We start from the raw sequence: 16905 nt of genomic DNA, 5'->3' as shown, positions 1-16905 counted from the left end.
GAGCGGTTTTCACTTGAGTGTCGAAAGTACTTTGCGTTTGCTTTGGTTTTGCGTTCACTACGCTTAGTGATTGGTTTAAAAATTTCGCGCCACTTTCTCGGCCAATCAGGAGTAAAACCAAAACCAATCGCGACTCGCTCGCGCACGTTTTTCCGCGCTTCGTGCCAGCTACATGTATTTGCTTCGAATTTTGATTGGTTCGCTGGATTGTTTGTGTCGTTTGTGATTGGTCAGAGTAATTACTTTGGTTTTGGTTTTGGTTTTGGTTTTACGACACTCAATTGAAAACTGCTCTAATGGTCATTATTATACATTGGTGTCACCAGCTTGATTCTGATTGGCTATAAGCACGCAGCTAATTCTTGCTTGCTGTTTCTCTTACGTCATACCTACAGACATTAGATTTTATAATTAAAAGATTATTTATTATTATTATTAGACTGCACGGACAGTTACTTAAAGTTTCACGCACGAGGCGATCATCAGACTGTACAGTGTAGAAGTGACGTCATATTCAGAAGTTTTATGCATTCATCATTTTTGTGTTTTGCTGCAGCCGCAATGGCTGCAAGCAAAACACATTGAGAGCTGAAGTTTGTGCCGTAAGTGCCGTAAGGTGTAAGTGCCGTAACAGAGGAGAAATCTGAACTACCGATGTCAATCAAATCCATGAACAAACAAAATCGAAACCAATGAACCGTAGAACGCAAACCACGTTGGACACGTTGGAAAACAGAAAACCGATTTAAAAGTATATCGCATTGGGAAAGAAAACAATCTGTGGCGCGACCACTCCAGTTTTATGAGAAAATTATTCTGCAGTTTTCATCATTTACGAAAACAGCGAAGACTTGGAACCTCGCCGAAGGTCATAAATATTTTCTCCAAAGGACCGGTTAGTGCACAGTTTGTAAACTTTCGCTTTGAAAATAAACTTACCCTCACCTTGTCTACACTGTCTACAGCATACTAGTACTGTATTAACTCTGAACTTCATATTTTAAAATAAAATGTATGAACGTGTAACTTGTCACGCAAAGCTGTATTCGAGCTATATAAAAGACAGCTAGAAACGAATTAATACTAGTAACATCACAATGGGAAAGAAACTTATTCAGTGGTTCACACCGTCGAAAACAAAGAAATATTAAAGGAAGTTCTCATTCACCAGATTCACTGCATCAGATGCAACATTCGTCAGTTCGTGTTTAAATGCGTGGCGACCAGTTTGTTTACTAGTTATTAAAAAATAATACGGTCTTCATTTAATAAACAGTTCATCCTTAAATTTCAGCTTTTCTACGACTGACAGGTAGGTACTATAGTATAAGCCCCGCTAAAATAGCTGGAAAGGGAAAGTTTTTTGAAAAATGAATTTTTGACTGCCACGCTGGCGCCACATGTTTATTTTGTGAAGATTAATTAAACGCCGTGAAAAATAGAATTTGATGTCCAGCGAGCCACTGCATCTTCGGCTACGCAGTCCTCAGTGAATCCTCCAACTTCACAAATTTCTAAAACTTTAAGAAAACGAACTTTCGCAGAATCAAAAATTGGTCCTTATCGATCTTCCGATCTTGTTGTGAAGACACTGAAATTCGACGAGTGTTCATGCGTGAAGGGATGACTGACGAATGATAATAATTATTTGTAAACTTTCGCTTTCAAAATGAACTTTGCGTTACGTTCAACGCCGTCTTTCTGTTGTTGTACGCCGGTGCGCGTGCGATTATTTATAATTTCTGAATTTTGCATATTTAACTCAGGGTGACACAACAAGTTTGTTAAGAGTTAGTTGTTCCAGTGTTTAATTTGGGTGAAAGTGGTTAAAGTGGTTAAAGAACCACTGTCTTGTCACTAATAAATATATCACATTGAGTTCTTATAAGGTCAATAGATTCTGTCTTTTTCGTTGTTGTTAAAACGCTACCATTGTGACAATGATTCCAAATACAACTAACGGTAACCAGTGAGATAACGCCACTAAATTATAAAAAGAATCACATTGAGTTCATTGAGATTTTTTTATAATGTTTTATAATGTTAAGAGTTACTGTTTTTTATCAAAGAGACAATCATGTCAGACATTACGTTAACTTACTAGTAATTAAATTATGTTTGCTGTCTTTGATTTCAACATAACATTGATCAGTAAAATTATCAGGATTGAATTAACACAAAGTGACTACAATATAGTGCAATTATTAACCTGCACACAAGTGACAGACAATAAAAGACGTTGGATTTCAATCTCGACTCACTTGTCTTTCATCAACATGTTCCCTAAGACTTTGCTCTAGCAGCAAAACACATGGACCCATTGGGGCCCTATTTTTTTGTGAGCGCTCTCGTCTTTACAAGTGCAGCTCAGGAATGTGCATAATAAAACAATTATTGGATTCGGTTTTCGCATGATAGTTATCCGCCTCAGCCTTCGGCTTCGGCAGATAACAGAAACTTTGGCCTTGATAATTATTGCTATCATGCTCAACCTCATCCAGTAATTGTTAATTAATGAGACAAAGCACTGAAATATTGTCACTAGCGTTTTATGTGTTGTTTGCTACGCTATTTAGTAACACGAAGAGTCACTCGCCATATTTGTTGCACTATTTAGACGTTGTTATGAACAAACAATAAACATGGCAATATTCCAATGTTTACGTGACGTCTTAGCAACAAAAAAATTACAGATAGGAATATAACTAAACTGTAACGACTGACTAGAAATAACGTGTTTTAACCTTACATATTCAGTTATGGATAACATAAAATGTTTGAATACACTTTTTCTTTTGGGGGGGGGCCCTAACAACTAGCCAAAAAAACACCTGAATAATGTAAATAATGTAAATTGTTTCTTGTTCAGAGACATGATCGTGAATAAACGACAGACATGACCAGAAGTTTATAATAATGGACTTCTTTCATAAGTAACCACAGAACTGAGCAACGGCGAAACTAGGCAGGCAGGCAGGCGTAAAAAGAGGATCGCTGGGTCGCCAAGCTGATTTGATCGAAAATCTCGTGACACACGCCGCCTGCGTGGGGACGTGGGACCTGACCCCCACTCCCCCAGTTTAACCCAGCGATCACATCGTCACTTCCATATAAGGTAAACTGGGTACACAAATACAACGTTGATCAGCTTCGCGGAGGAAAGCTTCATTCTTCTTGCTTTGTCTTTGAATTTTAACAAAACGAGTGAAATGATGTCAGGGAAATTATTTTTTATTGATTTCTCCAATGATAGACCGTCTTGGTAGTTATCTTTTCTTGGATTTGCCAACCAAATAGTGATTGAAATAAGTTTATATACGGTATAAACTTACGCAGTTTATGTTCTGCTAGCGTACGGCAGTTTCCACACAGTGTGGAAAATTCAATTACCTGATATCGCGAGTGTGGTTAAAGAATTATTTCCATTTACTTGTCAAGAGGTGTCTTCCTGAAAATTTTACTGGTGATCTTCCATGACGGCGAGACTCAGCTCAGAGGGAGTCTCATAAAGTATTCCAACGTCTTCTATTCACAAAGGTAAGAAGATTCTGGTAATCAAAATAATGGTAATTAACCTTCAATGAACCTTTTAAAAAGTTCTTAATGCTCGCTATCATGATTTTTTTTTTCTCACTTCTACACACAAAGTCCTTGTAAGCTTGCTATGTAGTAACACAGTGATAAATGTATTAAATGTATTTAATGTCACGTCGAACCGTGTTAGATTTGATCGTAACTTGATATAGTCATCTAACCCATTGGCCTGCGTCCGGCCTTAGCTTTTGGCTGTATCAAAGCTTACTAGTTAGAACTGTGTTGCGACTAAATATTCTCATAGCTTCTTGTTTATGAGAAAAAAATCGTTTTTAACCCAATAATTCATGTTATTGAAATAATTGATTCTCAGTTATATTTCACGGTGCAAAACCGATTCTTTGTGGTTGTAGGGTTTGTAAACATGGCGGAGGGTGGTCTTAAAGGTTCTCGATCGGCCGAAGGTAAGACTGAGATTTGAAACATTAAACGTATCAGAAAATGCTTGTTTAACAGCGTGTGTAATTGGACTATTTATTTTAACATTCACTCACTGGTGATCCCATCTTCCTTTATTCCTATTATAAATCCTTCACAAGTTAAGCTTATTCACTCTTTGCTTATTATTAGCATACATCAAGATTATTTGCATGTTGTACGTAGTACTTGTTCCAAATGTTTCTCCTGCCTCTGCCAGTAAGGTGGCAATGTAGTAGCTTTCTAAAAATTAAAAGAGAAAAACTGCAATGTGATATTAACATGTGGTTAATATAAAGTTAAGTTTAGTACAAACTCAGCACTGCAACCTTTCTTATTTTGAAATATTCCACATTGTAGCTCGCAAGAAGTTTGTTATTTGGTATCGCTGTGTGTTTGCAAAACGGCAATGAACCCTGCGCACAGGCAATTGAGTTTCATATTTGCTGTATAGCTCCATGAATGCAGAATTCTTATTAATTCTTATTGGTCAAAGATGACAGGTGAAAAATTAAAATGAAGACAAGTTAGAAATGTATTTTTTTAACTGATGACTACATCGATCAATGATGGAAAATTTCCACACAAAAAACACTAAACCAAACAGGATGGCTGTACACATAGAAGGTTCAGGGTTGGAATTAGCGCTTGCCCACTTGCCCAATTGCCTGCATTGCAGACTAACTAAACCCTGGTATAGTCAGTCTGCGAAATGCAGCCAAAAAGCTTGTTCCGATATCCCGCAGATTTGCAAGGATCTGTGTATTCATTTCTGATTGGCTAGTTTCACATTACTGTCATTACTCTCTAACACGCTTTTGTTTTGTGGTCACGCTGACAGTCTTTCTTTCTTTATCCTGTGCAAACAGAATGTCGGCGCGGAGATTTTCAAGGATAATTTGCAAAGAGCATGCGCATTCAGAGTATTTTGCGTAACAGACAATTTCTCTCCAAGCGCACAAAGCAAGCGAAGGAGTACACCTTGACTGCTAGGAAGACTTCAGTCAAAGCTGTAAAAGAAGCAGTGTGAAATTAATTACCTTTGAAATAAACAAGAAGCTCGCTGCGGGAATTGTTTGGAGGTCACAATGCATGAATTCTTGAATTACCAACAGGCTACGGCAAATCTTTGATTTCAGTTCCACTTTCTCCGATTGATAATTACAATAACGTCTTTTAATACTGTCTACTTTTAATTATGAAAAAAGCTGTTCGTCTCAGACTCTTGATTTAGGCGAGTACGTCAAACTGTTTTCATCCCGTCTTTCGAAATAAATTTATTTCTAGCCCAGGGGGGGTACTTGCAGTATACATGACGGGGTGGGGGGGGCCGACGAAGCTTCATATTGCGAACCCAAAAAAATACACGAGCCTGAAATTTTACACCCAAAAAAATACCTGACATCAAAATTTTCTACCCCAAAACGTACAAGACCTAGCACCTCTATACTGATCTATTCAATAAAACAGACTTTGAGACCTAAAAAAATATATGACAGATCTCTTGACCCAAAAAAATACCGAGGGTGTGAATTTTCAACCGAAAAAAATACGTTGGACCTCCCCGTCACGTATACTGCAAGTACCCCCCTGGGATTTCTAGCTTAGTAAGTCTTGCGTGACCAGTTTTGATTTTGATTTTGTCCAATGACAAAGCGCGTTCAAAAGTAATATGAAACTAGCCAATCAGAAGTGAATACACAGATCCTTGCAAACCTGCAGGATATCGGAACAAGCTTTTCAGCTGCGTTTCGCAGACTGACTATACCAGGGTTTAGTTAGTTTGCGACACAGGCTAACTCGCCCAGGCAAGTGTGAAAACTGTCAGGCGAGTACAAATCATGGACCACTCGCCTGGTTTGGCGAGTATGATTTTCAATATGTCAGGGTTTGCACAGTCTTGAAAAGTCCTTGAATTTTAGGGGAGTCCTTGAAAAGTCCTTAAATTCCATTTTTCCTTGAAAAGTTTTTTATTTTGTGTGTAAGTCCTTGAAAAGTCCTTGAATTTTCTTCAACTTTTGAAAGAGAATTGTTTTACATAGACTTTGGTCTTTTCCAGTGTAAAGCAGCTTCAAACACTAAAAAAGCCGGGTGTAAAAGCAGCTGATAAAGGGAAATTGAGAAGCAAAGTAATCCAACTGCGCACTTAAGTTCAAATGTCAGTGAAACAAATTGTCCTGCGCATGCCGCATGCATTTTATACATTTAAAAGCCTTTAAAACCTGTTAGCTTGGAGTGGGAATGTGCATTAATGTACCATCTGTGAAATTACATTCCTAGCAGGTGGTCCTTGAAAATTCAGTTTGGTCCTTGAAAAGACCTTGAAAAGTCCTTGAAAATGGTTGCAATTTTTTGTATGAACCCTGTATATTTTTCAAAATAAGCGTAACTTTTACTTTTCACTTCAAAATAATCCACACTGTCCACAAGCCGATAGCCTACCAACGTTTTGAAATCTCCAACAAAGCTGCGTTCGAGTTCTTAAACAGACAAAAATGGCTTCCTTTTGGTGATTGTTACATGATTGACATGTACAAAGTAATACCTCTGGACATAAACACACTAACTTGTCTACCGAGCCGCGAAATGCAGCAAGATCGCTATTTCCCAATTTTCGAGTCTCTTTTTCTGCGCAATTTCAAAACTTTGCTTGTAAACTACAGGAATTTGGGAAGGCGTTTCAAATTAAAAGCAAGCGTGCTCATGGTTTTTTGTGGAGTACCGACTATTTTTGGCGATTTTTCATTGAAGAAAATAGATAACAGTCTGTATTGCAATTGACCACTGACGGTAGTTCGATGAGTATCGAACATGATTTAAAATTTAAGTTATATATTTTATTATTGTTGGGGGAGAGGCTAAATTTTCCTTTATTAAATGGAGGAGACTGGCCAAGTGAAAATTGATCTGGGCGAGTGCAATTTGAAGGTCATTCACCCAGATGGCTAGCCTGCGAACGCAGACGTATTTCCGGCTGTCGTTTCTCTCCGCCGAAAAATAGCGTCTGCGAACCCGAGCCACAAAACGATTTCCGTGACGTCAAAATCTTAAGCCAATCAGAGTTAGGCTCAGAAAAACCCAGAAGTGCCACGCGTGTAGCCTGCGAGGGTATCGCGCAATTTCGTGGAGAAAACAGGGCCGATAAAGCAGACACTGAGAATCATTCGAGGATGGGAAAGTTTGTGAAGTGTTTGGATTTGAAAAGTCAAATCAGCATCACATTAACGCTTGAAAGTACTTGTTCGAGTCAGATGAAGAAGACGTCTTCGTGAATCTTCCGACTGGAATATTGTGGTCATCGTTTTGCCGCTTGTAGAATTGAATGTACCTTATCGCCCCGAATCGTCGTCGCTGATCGAAGTGCAATAGCCGGCGCTCAATAACGACAAACTGAACGCCGAGTAAAGAAATGTTGAAAGAAGCGGCTATTCTGTCGTGCATGGATCACCAGAATTCTAAAGAATCTTGGATATTTAAATAGGTGAGATTCTTCGTTACGAACATTCGCTCTTGACGAAACACTTTATACTTGTTTATAATTTTGTTGTCGAAAGATCCGGTGTTGATTAGAATTTATGATCTTTAGTATATTTACACATAAAGGACAAACCTCTCCTGAAAAACTAAGAAGGATAGCAAATAAAATAAAAATATTAATTGAAAGAGGTGTACTTTGGTCTACCTAAAGAAGCGATTTCTCTAGCGAGTCTCGTCAGAGATTCGTCTTCGCAGCGCTGTTGATACATGTATTTGAAATAATAATTTGAGCTGTCAGAAATCTGCGAATGTTTTTTATTCCTTTGAGACAAACTTCTGGGATTCAATGGTGCAAAAAAAAAAAAACGCCTTAGAATTTAGAACAGCCAAGAAACGCCTAAGGGTTTAGAACTATAAATGGATCGAACTTGAAGAAATTTTAGAGCTTGCAACTGACGCTAGTCGCAACTTAATTGTGTAATTTCTCGGAAGGTGAACTGGAAGATTGTCACCTTCAATCGAGTTCGACGTGCTGCTAAAATCTTTTGCAAATAGTTTGACACAAAGTGGGCATCACCGACAAAAACTCTTCGAATTTCTTGCCCAATTGGGTACAAATTTTGTAAGGCGTTCTCTAACTGCAGAAATTGACTGCAGCACTTCAGTTAATGTTGGAAGCGATACAACTACAGCTTTTCTATTTTCACAGTCCACGTAAACATACAAATTTACTTTTGTTAAGCGATTTATCAATGAAGGTATGCCTAAAACACTTTTGCCGAATAAATTAACCTTTTCTTTGAACCTGAAAACGTTATTCTGCAAAGATTGTATGTAACTTTCACCGCTGTGAGAAATCTTTGGCCTTTGGTGTTTCAATCAAACTCTGTGTCGCGAGGGAGCCGCGCGGTGTGCACACGCGTTTCATTCTGTCGTGTTATCTGATTGGCCAAAGAGAAAACAAAAGATTCTACGTCACGGAAATCGTTTTGTGGCTTGGGTTCGCAGACGCTATTTTTCGGCGGAGAGAAACGACAGCCGGAAATACGTCTGCGTTCGCAGGCTACCAGATGGCTAGTGGTCTGAAATTTTAGTTTCCAACCCTGAGGTGAATGTTTTTATCAATGATAAAACACAGATCAATGCCCGTTGGCAGCTGTTGTCAAGCTATGTAATGTTAGCTTTAACAGTGCTCATTTGAAGGCGTGAGCGCAAGAAACGCACTTTGAGTTTTGGCCAAATTGAAAATTGTCACAAAAAACTCCAAATTTCGCACGCAAGTTCATTTACGTGTGCTTAACATTGATCTGTATTCAAATTCGCTGGGTCTAGCTTCGTTTTTTAAAAATTATGTATGCAAAAAAAAGGCATTTTGCAAGCTTACGTTGTCCCAGTCAGCTAGCAGTCTGAGTTTTCCAACGCATCGCATGTACATCTTTCCCTGTAGGGTTTTCTAAGCGTCTACGGAAGGCGAGAAACCATTTAACACGCATGTCTTCGACTCGCTGTGCATGTTTTTTGTTGATTTGAGTAGAGTAGGACTGGATACTGCATTGTGACGTAAGGTCACATGTTAGAGGCGGAAGAGTTTGAAATGAGCAAAATGGCGCATTTGAAAGTAAAACGGAAAAGTTTTTAGTTTTAGCTCGAGTGCGGCTGCCAGGTGGTTGAAGGACATCATTAAGTCTGAATACCCGTAAGTTTACAGCATCGCTCGAAGAAGTGAGTGATGTTTCTGCCTTTGTTTTGTACAACAGCGCTGTTAAGCGCTTCGGAAAAAAACGTTGCAAACAAGGTAGTTTTGAGCCTGGCCGCATAGAAGGCCTAAAACAAGAGGTTTCTTGCCGGGAACTTCGTCGACGCGAGTTTTACAGGGTCCGCTTGGGTTCTGCCGCGACAAAGTTGCCGAGAAGTGACCTGGTTTTAGACTTTAAAAAATTCTTTATAGGTTTGGGGGGGACCTCCCCTTGCAAAATTATTTTCTGTGCCTCATTAAATATTCATCAATCAATAAATCAATCAATCGATTCGTGCCTTAGTTTTTTTTTTTTTTTTTTTTTTTTTAATTTTAAATTTTTATTTGCAGAAACTCACGTTACAAACAGTAAAAGAAAAAAAAAAAACAAACAAACAAATAACACTAACAATACCTACACTACATACAAAATCTATACTGTGTGTATATATATAAAAAAAAAAAACTTAACAATACTACTAGTCCTATCATATTGAGTCCATGAGGATTATATTGGCTATATAAATTCGTTTACGTTCGTTTACTAACAGTCCTTACTAATAGACCTAAAGGTGTTGTCGAATTGCGCCATAGATTTATAAAGTCTATTATACAAACAAACAAACAAACAAATAACACTAACAATACCTACACTACATACAAAATCCATACTGTGTGTATATATATATATATAAAAAAAACTTAACAATACTACTAGTCCTATCATATTGAGTCCTGCAATGCGATATAGGACAATTTTATAAAGCCGTATTATACATGAAAACTTATAATACACTACAGATAAACTACAGCACAGTTAAATAAATTAAGGATTGACATTAACAAGAAATAAAAAATATGTAAAGTAAAACAGAAGAAGGGAGAAAAAAAAAACAACCTACAGTATAGGTGCCCAAGTAGCATTGTATTTATGAAGCGTTTTGTTTGCTATGGCTACTTTACGTAAAACTTCTAATTTCGATTTCAGTCTTAAAAGAAAGCGATCAAAGCTCAGCCTGTCCTCGCAGATACAGGTTGCAAAAATATGGTATTTTGCAATAAGAAGAATGTAGTTGAGCTCTCGCTCTTTGCTAGTGTTTTGGTGCCACCCAAATAAAATCGTACTTTCTGATAAAGTTATTTTTTCGAGAAATTTTTCGCTCCACCATTGAGTAAACTGTTCCCAAAAGATTGACGATTCCTTGCAACTATACAACATATGAACAAGTGATTGTCTCTCGGAATTGCAAATAGGGCAAATGTCGTCGTCTACTAGGCCAGCACGGAGTAGGCTGACGCGAGTAGGCAGAATATTATGTATTATTTTGAACTGGAAAGCAATCAGCTTTGCCTCTGTGGTAACCCGGAAAGGGAGTAAATAAATGTTATGAATATTTTCTGTATTAAACCCGTATTTCAAGATTTTAGTTTCATTTGTTGGTGCAGCGGAACGTCTAGCAAGAATAGCATTATACGCCCCCCGAGTGGAGATGACTGTTGTTGAGTGTGTTGTTTCAGAAGGGGAGCTCTGGGTACTGCGAGATGAATTTCGAATTGACATTTTCCAACTGATCGGGATAGCTCTGATGAGACCGTAGTACATAGTGAATGGATTGTTGACCTTGAATTTTTGTTTAAAGTCAGCTAGAGAGAGGAAATCTCGATTTTCGTTTAACAGGTCCTTGACATGTATAATTTCCTTTTTAAACCAGGCGCTATAAAAAATCGGTTTTTGGTCAACCAGGATGCTAGAGTTGTTCCAAATGATCTCATTTTCCGGGTTCTTTTCCTCAAAGGAGGATAAATGCTTATGCTCTTGCCAATACTTTAGTACGGAATGGTAGAAAGCAGGGAGTTTTCGTAGGTCGAGTAGCTTAGTGTCGTAACGGCACTTTGTTAAAAACGAAAGACCACCATAATGACTTGTTGCTTGTTCGGGAATTATTTTCCAGGAAGCATCGCTTTGTTCATGTATTCTTTTAATCCAAGCGATTTTCAGAGCTTTCTCCATTATTTCGAAGTCTAACATCTTTAATCCACCATGATTCTTTTCAGCAATGATCGTCCTCTTTTTAATTTTTGCGGTTTTACCTTCCCATATGAAGTTAAAGATAAGCTTGTTGACTCTCTCTGCAAAATGCTCTGGAATGGATAAAACGGATGTACCGTATATAAGTTTAGCTACTCCCAGGGTTTTCACGATTTTTATTCTACCGATCAAAGTAAGGTTTCTTCTTCTCCAGGCATTAAGTATTGTTTCTAAATTGCGGGCCTTTTCTTCGAAGTTTAACTTATTCGCCTGTTGTTCGTCGTAAGAGAAGTGCACACCGAGGGCGTGCACAGGCTCCCTCAGCCATTTGAAATTATAAGGAGTTTCCTTGTTGTTTCGCCAGGAACCTAGCCACAACGCCTCTGTTTTGGTGGTATTAATTTCCAGTCCACAATTCACTTTAAATTCTTCTAAGAGTTTTAGAAGCTGCGTTACCGACTCACGGTCACGCACGAAGACTGTGGTATCATCAGCGTATTGTGTAACTTTGATTTCCTTTTGTTCTACTTCGATGCCGTTGATTGTGGGGTCATTTTTTAACGCTCTGGCAAATAATTCAATTCCGATTACGAATAAAAGACCAGATAACGGACAACCTTGTCTTACTCCTCGTTGCAGGAGGAAGAATTCAGATGCATGACCGTTGTTTAGGACACAACTGGACACTTGATTATATAATACGGTGAACCAATTTAATAGGTCCGGTCCAAAATTGAAAAGTTTTAAAGCAGCGTTGATGTAATTCCATTCAATTGTATCAAAAGCTTTTCGGAAGTCCAAAAATATTGCGACGCCCGGTTTATCCAACATTTTTGTGTAAAACATGAGGTCTTGAATTAGCCTTATATTTTCACCGATGTAACGACCCTTGACGTATCCGGTTTGGTCAGGATTGATAATGCTAGGTAGTACTTTTTCTAGTCTCTTCGCAATTGCTTTAGTCAAAATTTTATAATCCACGTTGAGGAGTGAAATTGGTCTAAGATTTTCTAGGAGCGTTTTATCTTTATTTTTTTTAGGAATGAGAGAGATAATTCCGCGTCGCTGACTTATTGACAGTGATCCATTCTGGAAAGCGTAATTGAAGCTAGAAGTCATTTCGGTTTTTAGTTCTGGCCAGAAGAACTTATAAAACTCCGCTGTAAATCCATCAGTGCCAGGAGATTTATTATTCTTAAAGTCTTTAATAGCGTTGAAACACTCGTTTTCTGAGAGGAGGCCTTCACACGATTCTTTTTCTTCTTGCGATAATGGTGATACGTTCTCGGGATTGAAAAACGTGGAAGCGAGGAAGATGCTGTTGTCTATATTTTGGGATTTGTAAAGTGATTCGTAAAAACGTTTCTCTTCTTGTAAAATCTCAAACTGATTTTTTGTGTACTTATTTTCACCAAGTTTCAATTTTGTCACCGTTTTCCTACAGTGGTTTCGCTTTTCAAGGTTAAAGAAATATCTGGTGTTACGTTCACCATGTTCATGCCATCGTGCTTTACTCCTGAGAATAGCGCCTTTTGTCTTGTGATGCATTATGTTCTGTAGACGTAAATTAGTCGCGTAAAGCTCATTTAGTATTCGTTTGTCCTTCGGATTCTTTCCGGATTCTAACAACAGCTTTTCTGCTTTCTTTTTTAGCGCCATTTCTTCATTTTCGCGTTTCTTTGCTTTCATCTTGGAATATTTAATTGTAAAACCCCGAATTTCCATTTTAATTAGGTCCCATTTTAGCCCTAAATCTTCAATAGCAGAGTATTTTTCTTTATAATCTTTTATATTTTCTTGAAGAATGGTAACGTACTCAGAGTCTTGTAGTAATGAGTTATTAAATTTCCAGAAGCCCGGGCCTCTATCTTGCTTTAGATCCTCTGATTTGAGATGTAGTGTGATTGCAGAGTGATCGGTTTCTGGAGAGTTCAAGATTGTACAGGATGTTACTAGGCTGTTGAGATCGTTAGAAATGAGAAAGTAGTCAAGTCGGCATTGGATTTTAAGCGCTTTGTTTCTCCACGTAAAACATTCCGTATTTGGATTTAAGTTGCGCCAGATATCAGTTAAGTTGTAGACATGCATGATTCGTTCAATTTCCTTAATTACCGGAGTTTTCTTTGACACTGGGTTTCCACCTTTCTTGTCTTTGTCAGCCAAAGCGCAATTAAAATCCCCGGCTATTATAATGTTCTCCTGTGCAAATTCCTGTAGACGATCATGCAGGTCTTTAAAAAAAACGAGTTGTTGATTAAGATCGTTTGGGGCGTAAATATTCACAAGTATTAAATGGGTTTCGTCAACGATTACGTCTAAAATGATGTATCTACCGTTTTTGTCGGAAATCATTTTTTCTAATTTGAAGTCTAATTTCGGGTTTATAAGTGTCATGACACCTTTGCTGTGAGTTGAGCCATGGCTAAAGAAAATTCTCCCGCCCCATTCAGCTTCCCATATGTTGGCACATTCTTTGGAACTATACGTTTCCTGCAAGAATGTGAAATGGTTATTTTGATTATGCACCCATCGGAAGATGGAGCGTCGTTTTATCGACTTATTAAGACCTCTCACATTTAACGATTCGCACTTAACATTTATACTCTCGTGCAGATTCATTATTTATGTACGTGAAAAACAAAAATGTAACGCTCAGGAGAATGCGATTGGCTGAGACTTTGAAAGCTTCATTAGACGTGTGATATACAAAACTAGCATAATTTGTAGTGTAATGTAAACATACCAAGAATAATATTGAGATTGATAGCATTTTGGGCAAACCAAACGAAACAACATACGGAAAATTACCAAAAACATATAACAAAAATACACACAGGTAACCTAAAAGAGGCTCAAATATTGGCCTTAAAACGCACCGCGATAACGAGGTTTGGCGTTTTTGACTGGCTAGCATATGCATCAGCTTTATCAAGTGTTGTTGTCAGAGATCACAATTTTGAGTTAGTGGCTTCAATTAAAACTTGAAATTTTATCTAAGCTTGTAGTATTCCACAATAAAACAAAATTATGAATTAAAACTATTTTGCTCTACCTATTAGTCATTTGCTTGGCTTGCTTGAGCTTGCTCAGATTCTTCATCATGAGTTGTGTTGTGCATTTCATCATCGGGAGCTTGAGAGACATTTTGCCATTTCCTTGGAATCTTGTCGAAAGAATATCGCTTACCGTTCACTAGTAAGCGATCGCCGATTATTGTCGCCTTGGTTCCCTCGCATTTTCTGGCATTTTTAAGGGCCGGCACGAGGACGTCTCTCCTGATCTCGCGAACATTTTGCGGTAAGTCCTCCGCCATTCTGGTTGAAGACCCTTTAAGGTTATAGCGTTGACGCCATGTGGAATCTCTGTCAGCGCGGCATGTGAACCTGACTATAATCGGCCTCGGTTTGTTGTTGTTACTTGCTCTCTTTCTCCTCCCGAGGCGGTGTGCTCCACAAAACATAGTCGCCTTTACTTTCCTCTGATCCATCTTAAGCTTGGATACCATGGTGTGTTTAATTAGGTCTGAGCAGCTTTCATCATCTGTTTCCGGAATACCGTGAAAAATAAGGTTCCAGCGCCTACTGTAAATGTTTTGCCTGATTAATTCATCTTCTTGCCTGTCCTGGTCGTATTCACATCTCTCTATTTTGTCATTCGCCTCATCTTGCTGCTTCTGCGTGAATTCGAGCGATTCCTTTAATTCCTCTACTTTGGATTTTAGCGATTTAATCTCCTCACGAGCCCGGTCGAGTTGTTCTTGGAGCTCTTTTAATTGTTCTTCTTTGGTTTCATCCTTGGCCTGCAATGTTCTAATTAAGTCAAAAAGCTCAAGGTACAACACGTCTTCGTTGCCGCCATATTGTTCTTCTTCGGTCGAGCTTGGCCTGGCACGTTTTGCGTTGTCGCTTCGTTTCTTTGGGCTCTTCTTTGGCGTCTTTCCCATAGCTTACTAGAGATTAGTGAACATAGATGTTATTCGGAACACAATTCAAGCGGTTTCAGCGTTTTATGAGCTATTTAGCTCAACCTTCAACGGAGCCTCAAAAATCGTGTCCTTTCAGTGAGGCATCATCACCAGTCTCAGCGTCCTTCGTGCCTTAGTTTATCTTGTTTTCGCGGGATTTTGTAGATGTGTGATGATGTAAGGAGTGGAGATAGAAGTGAGAGCAAGCTGGCGGCACTTAACTGAAAGCAAAATTAGTATAATGTGACAACACGAGCAAACGTATTCAATCAACAAACAGTCTTTATTTCACTTTCACCTCGGCAAATTACAGCTAACGGTGACAGAGTAAAATAGTCTTGCCCCAAACAACAGAAACTAGCTAACCGCAAGCAGACTGCAGAAAAAGCTAGCTGCAAGCAAACTGGCATGAAAGCTTACTGCATTAAAAGCGCGATCTAAAGGTTGAGGCTGACTCTGATCCTAAACTTAACTTGAAACGGCTTAACTCCCTATTCCCTTGGGGTTAGTGTTAAGTTTTTGCTTGTTTTTTTTTTTTTTGCGTTAGGGCTAGGCTTTTGCGTTAGGGCTAAGTCTGTAACCCTAATCTGAAACTCTAACCCCGACCCTACGGCCTTGGGGTTACCTTTTGCGTTAGGGCTAGGACTGTAACCCTAAAAATTTAGCTGACTTCATCGTCTTGAGAAACAAAAGGTTTCCTTTGTTTATCGTTTGTAAAAGAAAAGTCAAAAGACACCGCGCCAGCAAAAACCTTGTCTTTTTGCATTGTTATTTTTCGAAAACGAAGGAAAGACCAGCAAAATTAAATACAGGGCAGTGTTGAGCACACGTAAACGAACTTGCGTGCGAAATTTGGAGTTGTTTGTGACAATTTTCAATTTGGCCAAAACTCAAAGTGCGTTTCTTGCGCTCACGCCTTCATTTAATCAATCAATTGTCAATCTTGTCACTTGTTAAGACAGTTTCCGCTGAACAATCGAGAAATTAAAGGCAAAAATAAAGTTACCAAAAAGAGCTCATAGCATGGTCACAGTTTTAAATACATTATATCGGGGTTCCACTGTAACTATCTGGAGAATGATTTCAAAGCGGATCAATATTGGAGAAATGAATAACGGTGAGATGTTTCAAAATATACAAAATCTTGCCGTGCTATAAGGAATCTGGCTTAATGTGCTTAAAATGCAGTACTTACAGAAATTATACTTTGCTTGGTATCAAGTGATTTGAGTAGTTAAAAGACAATGACCAGAATATCCCCACTAGCAGAAAGAAAGTAATAACTCAATAATAACTCTCTGTCCAAGACACTAGTTTGCATTAGCAAAAGTTTAATCTGAATGAACTGTCATTAAAGACAACAACAAAACAAAGAAAAATAACATCATCATTGCTACTGTGTAACAAATAGGCTTGGATAAATAATGCTTGTAATTATCTAGAAATTATCTAGGAGTCTTTTTAGTACGGGGCATAAAGTAGACAGAGAGCTACTGACAGAGCACTGTAACAGACACTTGGATTTTTGGATCGCAGCATCTCAGGCTCAGATTTGGGAGAAAATGCTTTATAGCCTCTCACATTCACATTTTAGACAAGGGTCTCCGTGTTGAGTCTCGAATTTTATCATTCTATGTCGGGAAATGTAGGTTGCGATAAGTTATTAATTTATTAGAGCTTGTATCAAAT

At 38.4% G+C, this 16905-nt stretch overlaps 1 protein-coding gene across 5 annotated transcripts in view; it reads left to right on the top strand.

Annotated features, from left to right (window-relative positions):
- LOC144653068 (VWFA and cache domain-containing protein 1-like) overlaps positions 1–16905 on the top strand; it is a 49816-nt gene that overhangs the window by 20254 nt on the left and 12657 nt on the right. The window lies entirely within an intron of this gene.

This window comes from Oculina patagonica, chromosome 5, assembly GCF_052425735.1.
Source record: "Oculina patagonica isolate OP01 chromosome 5, crgOcupat, whole genome shotgun sequence".
Lineage (NCBI taxonomy): Eukaryota > Metazoa > Cnidaria > Anthozoa > Scleractinia > Oculinidae > Oculina > Oculina patagonica.
The sequence above is the reverse complement of the archived record's forward strand: the minus strand, read 5'-3'. Positions and strand labels throughout refer to the sequence as shown.